The sequence below is a fragment of the Tyto alba genome, unplaced genomic scaffold (genome assembly GCF_018691265.1).
Source record: "Tyto alba isolate M040663 unplaced genomic scaffold, T.alba_DEE_v4.0 Super-Scaffold_41, whole genome shotgun sequence".
Classification (NCBI taxonomy): domain Eukaryota; kingdom Metazoa; phylum Chordata; class Aves; order Strigiformes; family Tytonidae; genus Tyto; species Tyto alba.
Genome location: NW_024881317.1, coordinates 22,693,466 through 22,705,905, shown reverse-complemented (window position 1 = coordinate 22,705,905; position 12,440 = coordinate 22,693,466). Strand labels below are relative to the sequence as shown.

The 12,440-nt window shown below is 46.3% G+C and overlaps 1 long non-coding RNA gene across 1 annotated transcript in view; it reads left to right on the top strand.

The window, feature by feature from the left end:
- The first annotated feature begins 11,887 nt into the window (after positions 1-11,887).
- The window catches only part of LOC116961049, a 106,989-nt gene continuing 106,436 nt past the window's right edge, over positions 11,888-12,440 (top strand). The window contains exon 1 of the long non-coding RNA XR_004406737.2: positions 11,888-12,128. This is a non-coding gene — a long non-coding RNA (uncharacterized LOC116961049). The remainder of the gene's footprint in view (positions 12,129-12,440) is intronic.

Below are 12,440 nucleotides of genomic sequence, written 5' to 3'. Positions count from 1 at the left end.
CGGCGTAACTCAGCTACGGGAATAAGGCGGGAGAGGTTGCGCCAGCGCGGCGGCGCTTCGTGAGGGGAAATGGCGGGTGGGAGGATGGGGGAGGGAGCGGGTCCATCACCGGCATCGCCGCGCCACAGGGCCTCCGGGGAATAGCCCGGGTCTGGCGCGGCCCCGGGAGCCGGGGGCGGGGAGCCTGCAGCGAGCGGTGCCCTGGTGCTGCGGCAGGCTGCGTAATTTCTGCAGGCTGGTAACCGCGCTACTAGCACTCAGCTGAAGCCCTTCTGTGGACATCGCGCCTGCACGCTCCTCTGTACGTTGTACTGCTTCATCCTCCCCTCCCTTGGCTTCTTCCTCACGGTGCCCCTTTTACTCTGCTCCTTGCTGCCCAGCGCCCTTGTGGGTCTGCGTGTTGTATTTCTACTCCGTCTGCCCTGTCCTCTACCTCCTCTGCTCTGCCTCACGCCAGAGCCTCTGTTTAAACAGCTTGTGTCCAGCAAACCAATCACTGACCTGAAGCAAATCACTTCCCTAGAGTATATTCTTTCTCCCTCTGTAGCACAGGTTCTGGTCTCGGTGTCTTTCATGCCTTCTCCAGGGTGAGTTAACTTCCATCAGATCTCTGCTCACGCTCCCCCCGAGGCAGCCTGTGCAGGGAGCAGTGGGAGAGAGCGTCCTTTGTTTCAACCCATCAGAGAGGTGGTGTAGCAAGTCAAAAGGGAGGTTTCCCTTTTTAATGAAAGGGAGTTTTTCTGGGCTTCTTTAGAAATAGAAACATTAGCTCTAAGACGACAAAATTTGCAAGAGTTTGACAACTGTGCGGCGCAGTGCGTTGGCTGAGGCAGCTGATAATTTTCTTACTCAGTTCTGTGTTGTGAGTGATTGTCATCTCCTTTGACAAAACAAACAGTAAAGGAGATGGGATAGCAGAAGGCTTTTTGTTTGTTTTGTTGTGGTTTGTTTTTTTTTTTTTTCTTTTTAGAATGCAAGCATCGGTATTCAGTCAACTGGGCATCTACAGAAGCCGTTCTCATGAGTTCATGACTGGCCCTCAGGGGTCATTTGGCTGCCCCTCAAGTTCCCTTTCTTTCTAGTCCTTACCAGAAAGGACTTCCTCATTTTTTTTTTTTGTTTTTTCCTGCTCCTGTGGGGTTGCTCCTCAGAGCAAGCAAAGACTGAGGGAGCAGAGGTGAGCAGGACAGGCAGACAATGGGGGATGGAATTGATAGGGAAGGAGAGAGTGAGAAAAAGCCTCCTCACGTGGCACGTGCAGGTGATGTTCAAGGACACTGACTGGTTTTACGAGCTTAAAGCGTTATGATAATGCAATGATTTTTAAAACCAGAATCCTGAAGACAAACTAGATGCCTAGTCACCTTCCCTATTCTTCAGGAAATCCTTCAAACAGTTATTTCTCCTCAAATAACTACCTGCTTAAGTGCCCTGCAAAAGAGTGATTATCTTCATCCTCTCTCAGACCTGTGATCAGCCCACCAGAGTTGGGCTGTTAATATATAATCCCCTTTTTCCTTTGCTCAGGTGGTCTTTGGGTTTTGTCAGTAGGCTTTTTCATTTGAACAAATTTACTCTTTTTCCCTTCGGCACTTTTCCCGCTAGTGTTTGATCTATATGTGATTATGAAATCTCGCTTGCTTCCATACTCTTGAACTCCCAGGGGTATCGGCCTGTGAGGCTCTCACAGTTATAAACAGCCCTCCAGTTCAAGGAGGCAATGCTACGCTGTGTGAGAACAAACCAAATACCTGCCAGAACCTCTCGCTGCTCGCTACAATCAGGTCTTCACCTGTGGGAGCGTGTGTATTTATAGCCTTGTCACAGAACATCATAATTAGACGTGCCCATAAGGCAGCCACAACCCATAGCATTGCCACAGCTTGGGGACCCCGTTATTGGTACTGTGTCAGCAGCGGGTTAGGCTGCAAGCAGATAACCTATCTAAAGCAGCAATACTTTGGGGAATCAAGCCATGGTTCCATTTTGGGGTGATTAGTTTTTCATCTGAAGCTAATGTGGTGTTCTGTGGTGTTGCCCTGAAGACTAAAGTTGTATTTGTTAGTCCTGTAATAGCTACAGTTTCCACATCAATAAAATCAAAGCTGCTCAGGAGGAACCACTGCTACTTGGTTGCCATAAACTGCTGGTGTTCAATCTCCATGAACAGTTTTGTTGGTGGACTTGAATTAGACTGCAGATTTAACTGGAAGATTTGTTTTATGGTCTTCATTCCTGCCAACAAAAAGAAAAGGTTTAGAAAAAGAAAAGAGGTTCGCTCAGAGAACCTGTTTGGTTAAACTGCGTTTCCTTGGTCAACATTTCTTTTAAGCCAATGCAGATCTAGATTTGCCTCAGACAGTCAAACTAGAGGTGAAACTAAGAACTGAAGTTCAGCTTCCCATGAGCCACCCAGCACTCCATCAATTTTAGTTAGAGGTAACGGAGAGGGGCACGGGGCTGTTGGATTTGTAGACGTTGACTTGGGCTGAGTAAAAGATATTAATTAAATTTCTATTTAATTATGGAAATAGCAAGCTGATTACTTCTGGTTAGTGCTGTGTGTCATTTCAAAGATATGACACACTGATTTAAAGAGTTTTCACTGGAATACTTTTAGTAAAGCGTAGGAAGAGAAAGGTGAGAGTTAGTGGATTTTAGAATGGAAAGAGTTAAATCAAAACTTAATGTCAACAATTTTCCTGTGTTTCTTCTCCCTGGATACATGGAGTCCTTTGTGTAAGAAATCCTTTTTGTGACACTACTTCATGGTATGAGCTGCTTGTGACTGCGGGTGGGGGTGGTAGAGGGACAGTGGTTTTAATCATTCTTCAGTTATTGGAAGCGGAACTTGTTCCCTTTAGCAAAAAAAAAAGAAAAAGGGGGGAAAAAAGGTTTGTCTGCAGGAGGCAGACAAAAGATGTGTTTTCTTGCTCGTTTGAAAATTAGCTATAGAGAGTTGCACACATGGCACACGCTCTCAGCAGCCACTCAGAGCCGACAAACCTTTATGCGTGAGCTTTTTAATGACCTTACTGCATTTGCTTTTCTGACCACAGGCTCTGTCTTGAGAAATGGGGGGTTTGCCAGATGCTTATTAGGCAGGAGGCAAGGGGAAAGGGGATGAAGATGGGCAAGGGGAGGAAATAGCAGGGAGGAGTGAAAGCCAAAGCTTCCAGTTCCCAAAGGAGCTATGAAGACCTCTTTTTCTTAGTTTGAACTCCCAAGCTTGAAGCAATTGTCTTTAGTCCTTGTTAAGTTGAATTTACATATTCAAATCAACTCATTCCCTATGACCTACTTTGGCCAGCTTAAACTGTAGGCCTGTGCACAGTGCGGAAAGGGGAGGAGTTTTTTTTCAAACTATGAATTCCTGTATTGTTGCTGGGATCGGTCATGCGTATCTGTAATGCCTGGGATCGAATCTTTAGCTGTAGCTAATAAACATTAGGCAGTACTTGGGGCAGGATTTGCATTGCAGATGCTTGCAATCCTGTTACCTCCTGTCCTATCCAACATTCCCATCTTTTTACTGCTTCTCTCTGTGTTCCCCAAGCTTCATGAAGTCAGTTACTCAGGTTTTGTGTGTCCAGCTCACTCATTTACGTGTCATCATGCCTTCTCTGCTATCAGACTTCTCCCTGAAATCTCACCATCCTTCAGTCTTTGATTACGGGCCTCGTTTAATCTGAACTGGAAACTCTTTACAGTGGGAACCATATATCAGTCCATATACATGAAATGAGTGTGTACAATTCTGCTGCTTGCCCTGTGACATTTAATGAGAGCCAACAGCAGAATACATGGGTGTGAGTGGTCGCTACTGGCATGTCTTCACTGGAGGAGGGGTAGGAAAAAGTGGAAGGTAGGCTTTTTGGATGGATCCAAATAAAGGCCTGGAAAATTCAGAAGATGAAAGTTTGTGCTGAGCCATGCAGATGAGCAGAGTAACTCTAATTAAAATACAGACTCTGTGTTGTTCTCAGAAACTGGGCAACATTCCCCATCTGAGCTCTGCCAACGTATCTCAATCCTGGACTTCAGCACCCACTGCTGCTCTGCTCTGTAAAACACCCACTCAGCTTGGCCAGCGCATCTCAATCTTGATCTGTAACACCTCATGCTGTTCCAATTCTGAGCCCTTTTTGAGCAGAAAATGCCATCTCTCTGCTAAATTGTGCCAAATTGCTTAGATTTGGCTGCAGAACTCATTTTCACTTGTCACCTAACGGGATACCTGGAGACTTTCATCTAGCACTGTCAGCAACAGAGGAAAAAGAACATGTGAATACCCAGCCCCCTGCTAAGTCCCCTAATTATATAGTGATGTGTTAATAACAAACACACTTTCATGTCTTGGCAGTTGCAAAACACTCCTAGGTAGCGCAGTGCTTCAGAAGTAGAATTGCACAAAAAAAGATGCAAGTCCCAGTTTAAATTACTTAATTAGTATCAGCATAGTCTGTACCCAGAATTAGAGTTTGGAAGAAATGCCTAGTAGGAAGCTGTCAGAGGCCAGTTGTTTGGATGTTCTGCAGAATCTGAACCACCACATTAGAGAGATTTGCTGTTGCAGAAGTGAGTATTTCTGCGCCGAGAATCTCTTTTTCCCTCCCACCCTGCCTCATGATTATAAATCTGCCTTCCTTGGCGGCCTTGCCATCTTCTGTTTTTTTGAGAACTCAGCAGTGGAGGGTGGAATGGCTTCCATCTTGGCTGAGGCACCAGGGCTGGATCCAAAATTATGCATTTCTTTCAATTTGAGCCAAATTGCTGGATTTTGCAGCGCTGCTTGCTCACACCCTGTGGTGATCAGCCTGGCTTCCAGCAGAACACAGAGGAACTGGAGCAAGTCTGAACCACCACGCGTGCTGGTGAGCACCCTGAGCAATTGGCGTTCGTGGCAGTGACTGCCTGAGCTCAGGAACAATCACCTTGTTTCTGGAGGAAATGTTTCAGATCAACAGAGATGGAGGACCTGAAAACTTTGTGAGAGGAAGACAGGTTAGGAAATTATCATCAAGAAGTGAGAAAACTTTCATATGTCTTGAGTCCACTTCCATTCTTGTCCCTGTGAGACTCCAGGTACAGCTGCACCAACTGTGGCACTGTCAGGTGGTGAGAGCTGCAGAACAGTCCAGCTAAACCTCTGTTTATCTGTCAGCTTTTGCCCTGTAAGCAGACACCTGAGGGTTATTAGATGTATTACAGGTGGCGTTGTATACTGTCCAGAAGAAAGGATGGGTATATGTTTTAGATGAGCTGTGCATATGGACAGAGCAATGCTTTAAGCACTTTCCTGTATTCTCAGCTTTTTTGGCAAGATAGAGGATAAATGACAGATGCCAAATCTTATCTTTGGAAAGGAACTCTGAAAAACTCTCAAAATATTCTTTAGTCCCCTAAATCCATCCAATTTACATACTCATTGGTGAGTGTGGATTGTATCTGGTAATACATACTTTGGATTCTTTATTACATAGGTTATAATTTCCATTCACATCATTTTAGCATTAACAGCAGTGCTAGTGTCGTTGGTAGTGATTGTCCCTTGAAATGTTTGGTGTCTATTGAATCTGACCTCACTACTGTGATGCACAGGGTGTTGCTGAAACGTCATTACTACCTCCTCATATATCACAAACTGGCAAAGTACAGCCCCATCAGCAAAATTGTACGTCAGAGGCGTGACACTTATTTCTGTTACCGGTCAAGAAAACACCTAAAAGCTGGATTTCTGAGAAGCCTTGGATTTGCAGCCCTTTAGGGTGTAACTAAAGCCCTTGCTGTGGCAGGAGGCTATGGAAGAAAGATTTAGGCAGGCCTGGAGAGACTAGAATAGAGAAGCCAAAGTATTTGCTGTCCTTTAGGTCTGTCTGCTTGCGGCGCTGTACAGGGGGGCCTGTTGAGGGCACTTTGCCAGTGGGCAGGACAGCCTTAGGTCAGATTTCTGTGAGCATGAGGGAGAGAAAAGGCATAATCTCTGGCTCAAAGCCACACAGCTTTACCAGCAAAAATACACTCTTGTTGTATGAAAATATATACTTGTTGTATGTATGCAAAAATACATACTTGTTGTGTGAAAATAGCCTTTTTTTCTTTTCTTTTTTTTTTTTTTTGTTTCTTCCCAGTTTCTTATTCAGTGTGTATTGCATGCCTGTCTGGAATAGCCACAATCTGCACCTTGGGCACAGGATATGTCTTTGTGGAGAGTGGTTCTCTCCCACTGGCTCGGCTGCCGTTTTGCCATTCCAATCACTCTCACAATTGTGGAAGAATTGCATTGGGTGGGGACAGCGTGAGGTACACGCTGCTCATCCTCACAGATCCTGCCTTACAACCTGTCCCTGGGTGGGCCCTTATGGCACAATCTGCTTAATCAAAGCAGCCCCAGGGCCACCTTTGCTCCACCCTCCTGAGCCCATCTTTTCATTAGCACCTTCCACTAAGTCAAGCATGGACTACAACTCAAAGAACAGGAGCTCAAGACTGTAGCAATCAGGTGTATGGTTTTGCTTTCTCACAGATGGCTAATCTGCTGACTGATAGGATGTGCCTTGCCCAATATTGGAAGCTAGGCATATTTTAACATGCTGACTGAAGGCCTGAATCAGATTTTGCATTAACTTTGTGCATTGGTCTACTGAGAGGCAGTTGTTCCAGAATTTCACTGGTGAGACTGCCAAAACTGTTTGTGTATTTCATAGTTTGTATTGTAAACTACTCGCATGCATCCCCATGTCTTATATTAACTGACGCAACTCATAAATAGTGATGCCTAGCAAAGCTGTCTTCTGTAGATCTGTCTACAGAGGTTTTAGCCACTGGACCTGCTTTGACAGAGTTGTCCCTGGTATTTTCCTCCTGTGTGAATGATGGGAGGCATAAGACATGGAGCGTTTGGTATAAAATGAAGCCAGTGGTAGTAATTGTGGCTGCACAGGGAACCAGATTTGTCTTAATTGGCAGAAGAGGTCTCGAACCTCTTCCACAAAGAGGCAGTGAGCAGTGAAGTAGAAACTTCTTCAGTAGAAACATGACTGAGGAAAGCGATACACAGTCAGAACACCCAGAAAATGTTTTAGAAAACAAAGAGGAGGTGGAAACGCAAGGGAATTGTGAAACTGCCTGCATGGGGAGGGATTGAACAAGATTTCAAAGAAAGTATCTTATGCTCTGAAAATAAAACTATAAAGCACAGGAAATCGCAGAAATCCAGAACACAATCTGTCCTGCTAGAAAAATTATTTGGGGTCTGGTTTTACTTGTGTGAGTAGTAAAGTAGTATAGATATTGCTGAGGCTCTGTGAGCGTGAAATTCCTTTTTTCCTTTGTAGCTTTGTGGCACATGTAAGTCTTGTGAGGATGTATTGCTTCTAGGCTAGGCAGTATGTCTGACAAGGAGAGGTAGCTAACCAAAAGAGGTTGAACTGAAAACCAGGTTGATTCCCAGGGAAATTGCTTTGCAGACCAACCAGATCAGGCTCCAGAGACGCCCTCTTGAAAGTCCGCCTATGATTTATGCTGTCTTCATGCTGTGAGCTCAGAGATTATGCTTTGTTAATGCTGCAGGACTGAATGCTTTCCTGCAGTATCGTTAGGCTAATTTGGGTGATTGGGTGGTTGTTCTCATGACCCTAGAGATCTCCCTTGTAGAAAGGGCTGTTCTGCCCATAGCACTGATGGCCCACAACTGTAGTGCTCTGGAAGACAAGGTCGGGTAGACAAATGGGCTGAATAGAAGAGAGAAGGCACTGAAAGCCTGTCAGTGATGGAGATACTGAGAAAGACTCTTCCTCTTTCATCTTCACAAAAGTATAGTAGAAAGCAAACCGATCCTTTTCTACCTCTCTTGCTTTCTGGATTTCAGAAATGACTGCTGTGAAATTTCCCTTCTCACTAGTGGCCAAGGCAGATTATCGCGTCACTTTGTTCTTCCCTCTTTCCTTCTAGCTGGAACACCATGCATGCAGAAGACCATCTCAACAGTGAATGACAACTCCATCTGCTGTCTAGAGGAGGTCATTCATCTCTGAAGGAAACATTTAGACTTTTCAGTGACTTGCTCCTGAGAAAGTCAGCTGCTAAACCCTCTTTGACAGAATACTCACTTTAGCCAAACACAGGCTTACAAGGACAGTTTTGGCTGCCCATCAACCTCAGAAACTATAATAGCATAAAAATTGTCCAGGGAAGAGCAACAAGGATCATTGTTGAGCTGGACCAGCTTCTGTACAAGAAGTTGAATTAACAGGAACCCTTCAGCCTTGAGCAGAGATGCTGTAGAGCACTGGCGTGGAAGGCTAAGAAGTTCTCTGTGTCTAGAGGGTGATCAGCGGATGATGGCTTGCTCTCCCTTTCCCAGGCATCACACTCTTCACTGCTGTCGGAGACGAGATAATGGGCTGTGTGGATCTGCAGACATGCCATGACTGTCTTATGTTCTGCTCTGGAGAGGAGAAGTGTTACTGAGCATGGTTTTTACTTCAAGTGAAGTCCTGAGATGCCAAATAGGGAGGTGTGTGAGGAAACCCTTCCCAGACAGACCTCCCTTACAGGAAAGGAGCTGATAACTCTTCAGAGACCGCTACCAATTTAGCACTTAGCTGGCAGCTGAAGGTGAGAAAGACAAGTCTGGGCAGCTGCACAGGACACTCAGTTGGAAAAGGGCACAGCTATGCGCTAAGCACCTGATGACCAGACTTGGAGATTATCAAAGTAGATGAGCCTGACTAAGGCCCTGCTACCAGATGAGGAGCAGGAGCCCGAGGACAGCTGGGTTTTCCGTGGCGGTGCATGTTACTGTCTCGGTCGAGTTCAGCTGGAGACACAGGTGCTGAGATGCTTCTCGTTGTTAGGCTCTTGAGCTGTCAGCTGGGCACCCGTCCAGCCATCCGTCACTCCTTGGATCTTGTCCACGGGAAACCAAATGTGATCTGAGAGTTGCCACTGTGGCAGAGATATCAAACAGACACCTGGCATTTAATATAAACTGAGGTAAATTCAGTCTGAAAATAGAACTGGGTTGTGCTTTGACTGCCGGGCAAGTGAGCCTGTGGTGGGGGTTCTGGCTGCTCCCGGAAGGCTGGGGTCACAGCGTGGAGATCAGTTCCAAACAAAAGGCAGAACCAGATGTTTGGGTGTAACTAGAAAAATAGATGTGGGGCAGCTCCGAACCTCAGGTAAATTGAAAGCCAAGGCAAGGGCTTTTCTTTTGTTCCACCATGATTTGATCATATGAGTAACAACTGAATGAGCTCTTCTGTTCTTTGTGGTACGACTGACAGATAATGTAGGGGGAGGCGAGACTGGCTTTGTTTTCAGCTGTGAAATACAAGAAGGGATATGTTCTTTGTGAATTAATTATTTTGGAGAAAATGGAGTTTAACTATTTGACGAAAGATTAATTTCCACCCACTTCCCAGCTGGCGCTTTAGCGCAGCTTAACCATGGACTGTCAGATTCCCATCAGCCTTCAACGTTTCAACTGAAATAGCAGCTTTTGCCTGTGAGTAACAGTTGTGAGCCTCGTGCTGCTCACGACTTAAAGGTAAGAGAGCACCAGGGAGAGGTAGGATTAGGTTCTGCCCTCCTGCTCCAGGCAGGGCTGGTTAGTGCTGCATGTCCTGTTTGGCAGATGTTATGAACAGGAGCTAAACTTGAATCCCTCTGAGCAGGGATTTAGGTTCATTTTCCAGGCCAGCAGAAGCCTGCAGGAATTTTCCCCTCGACGTTTTTGTAAAATGAGGGGAGCGATGCTATCCTTCACCTCAAGGGAAGGATTTCCCCTTCAGATTATTCAGTGTGTCAGCGGTGTGGCAAGTCACCTTAACGGGATGCGCAGGAGTCGGTGTGGTACCCAGCGACATTCTGCAGACAGGTGCAGAGACGTCTTCAAGACAGAAGCTGCGGCAGATCATAATCACAAACTCATTAGTCTGCTAACAAGAGCTGGGGGAATAAACCTAAAATGAAATTGTAGTTTGCCGTAATAGCATGCAGCAGACACCTGCTGGCTTCCTGAGGCGGGGACTTGGCCTTGGAAAGGCGTGTGCTGCCTACCCACTGGTAATAAACCAGTTAAGAGACCTTTCAGATGTGTAAACTCCAGATTCCTTCCAAACCTTTCAAATATTTGCAAACCTTTCATTAGCCCTACCAAAGTGACAACTGTTATGTAGACATTTACATCAACGTGATGCACCTGGCTCACAGCAGGTCTTATCCCGCAGTGCACAGTAGAGTGATACGAACTGGGAGGTGATGGTGTCATCTGTTGCCAGTAAATGGAGTGGCAGGAAAGCAGTGGCCTTCCTGTTCACGTCACCACTATCAACAGAACAAAGATACCTCTAAATAGCACAGGAATGTTTAGCAATTGTGATCTCATGTGAAAAGTTCAAACTGTATTTGAAGGACAGAAGGTCTTCTAAGAAGGAGGAGGTCAAATCCCTGAGGAGATGTTGTAAAATGCCACTGCTAGTGCCCCCAGAACGCCTTCAGCATGCTGCAGCTTATATCTATATGACAAGAAAAGGACACAAGTGTACACAGTTACAGCAAGGCAACAGTAAAATGAGATCTTTATTCTGAGTAAAGGAAAACACATGAAAGGAGAGCATCAACCAAACTGTGTGCCCACTTTGGGTGCATTTTGGAGGAATCTGAGAACAAACTGTGCAAGACGGCTTTACAATTGCAAATACTTGCGGCTCTGTCAAGATTGAGGGGCGCCAAATAAGTCCCACTTACTGCCTAAAGATACTTAAACAAATAAGATGGTGCAGCCCGCTGGAAAGGCTGACCTGGGAGTTGCATGGCAGAAGACTCTGATGAGGTGTTTTTGAGAGTGGGGGAGAGTCAAAAGGACAAAGCAAGGAAAAGGACCTGTGTATCTCAGACAAGACTGACATAAGCCCAGTGAATCTACATCTGTTCATCTCCTCAGCTACCTAAAGCAGAAAATACTTTTTTTAAGATTCCTTTTTGTCGGTTCCATACATTTTGTTTTTCATCTGCAATGTCACCCTGGAGGCATAAATTGTAAACTTGAGTACCTGAAAAGCTGGGGCTCTGCAAATATCCTCACGTTGCCGGGATTCACTTCTTTGATGGAATAACAGCCGGTCTTTGCTCGGATGGGGAGCTGTGGTCAGCGGTGGAAGAGACAGTTTTGGGGCCTATCAAAATCAAAGTGACTGAGTAGGTGGGTGCGCTGGCGCTGGCTCAGCTAGGGGAGCTCTGTCGGGGCAGCATCACCACCGCCCTCCTGAAGTTAATGTCACAGTAGTGCCAGTCCAGCAGCTGGGCTAGCCATGGCGCTCTCAAACACAGCTGCAGGGGACAAAGCAAATGTAGGGGAGTGTTTGTGACTGTCATGGGTGGACGTGGCAGCCTGGCACAATGTTTGGTGTCAGGGTGCGGCTCTACATTTGGTGATAGAGTCATGGGCATGTGGACCTTGCCTGTGTCTCCTTTGGGCAATAGAGACTCGACCTGTTCCTCAGCCTACAGCACCAAAAAGGGAATTTACTCACTTTTGGGCATCTGTATGCCCTGAAGCTGATGCTGTCAGTGTTACCACAGCCAGCAGTGGTGGAAGAACCAAGACAAAGGGGAAGAGCGCTAAAACCAAAACCTCCTATCATCAGCACACAACAGACCACCTGGAACTACCACCAGGAGATCCTGTCAGTGTTAGACATTTTTCTGTGGATAAATCATAAACTTGGAAGCCAACATAATACGTTGAGCAGATAAATTCTTGCTCATACAGCCTAGCAGTAGCGAGTCATATATTTCACTGAAACCACAAATACATGCACTCACTGCAAGTGGAGGATGAATGGGACGTGGAGGACGGTGACATACGCAGTCCCCTGGGGCTTGCTGAGCAGCACGCAGCAGGAGCGTAGGCCTACCAGCCTGCCGTGGAGCGTGGAACAGACTCTCAGCCCCATTACAACCCCGTGTAAGCCAGCCTCCTGTCATCACAGGGCTGGCTTACACTCACCCACATCTAGCCTCCCACACAGCACGCACAGGAGTTTTCAAAGTGGCAGGGAAGGAAGGAACAATCTTCCCAAGCCTGGAGAAAATCCCTTCGGTATCAAACCAGCTGAGTTCAGGTGGGGTGCAAGACAAGGCTGGTGTTGCGGTGGGTGGCTTGGCTGTGCGGGGAGCGCAACAGGACCGATCTGTAAGAACGTAAAGCATCATGTAAGAGACATGATGTTTATTTTTGCTGTCCGAGATGAGTGTGGCAGGAAGGAATATTACAAAAAAAAACATTTTCCAGCAGCAGGTGCTGGTGCATGGGCCACTGTAGAGTCTGAAGGCACACCTGGCCAGATGTGCCACCGCTGGGGAGAGCAGGGCTGGGACACAGCGCAGGGCTGCTACTTCTTGCTCATAGGGAACCCTGGACTTCTCATTTTCTT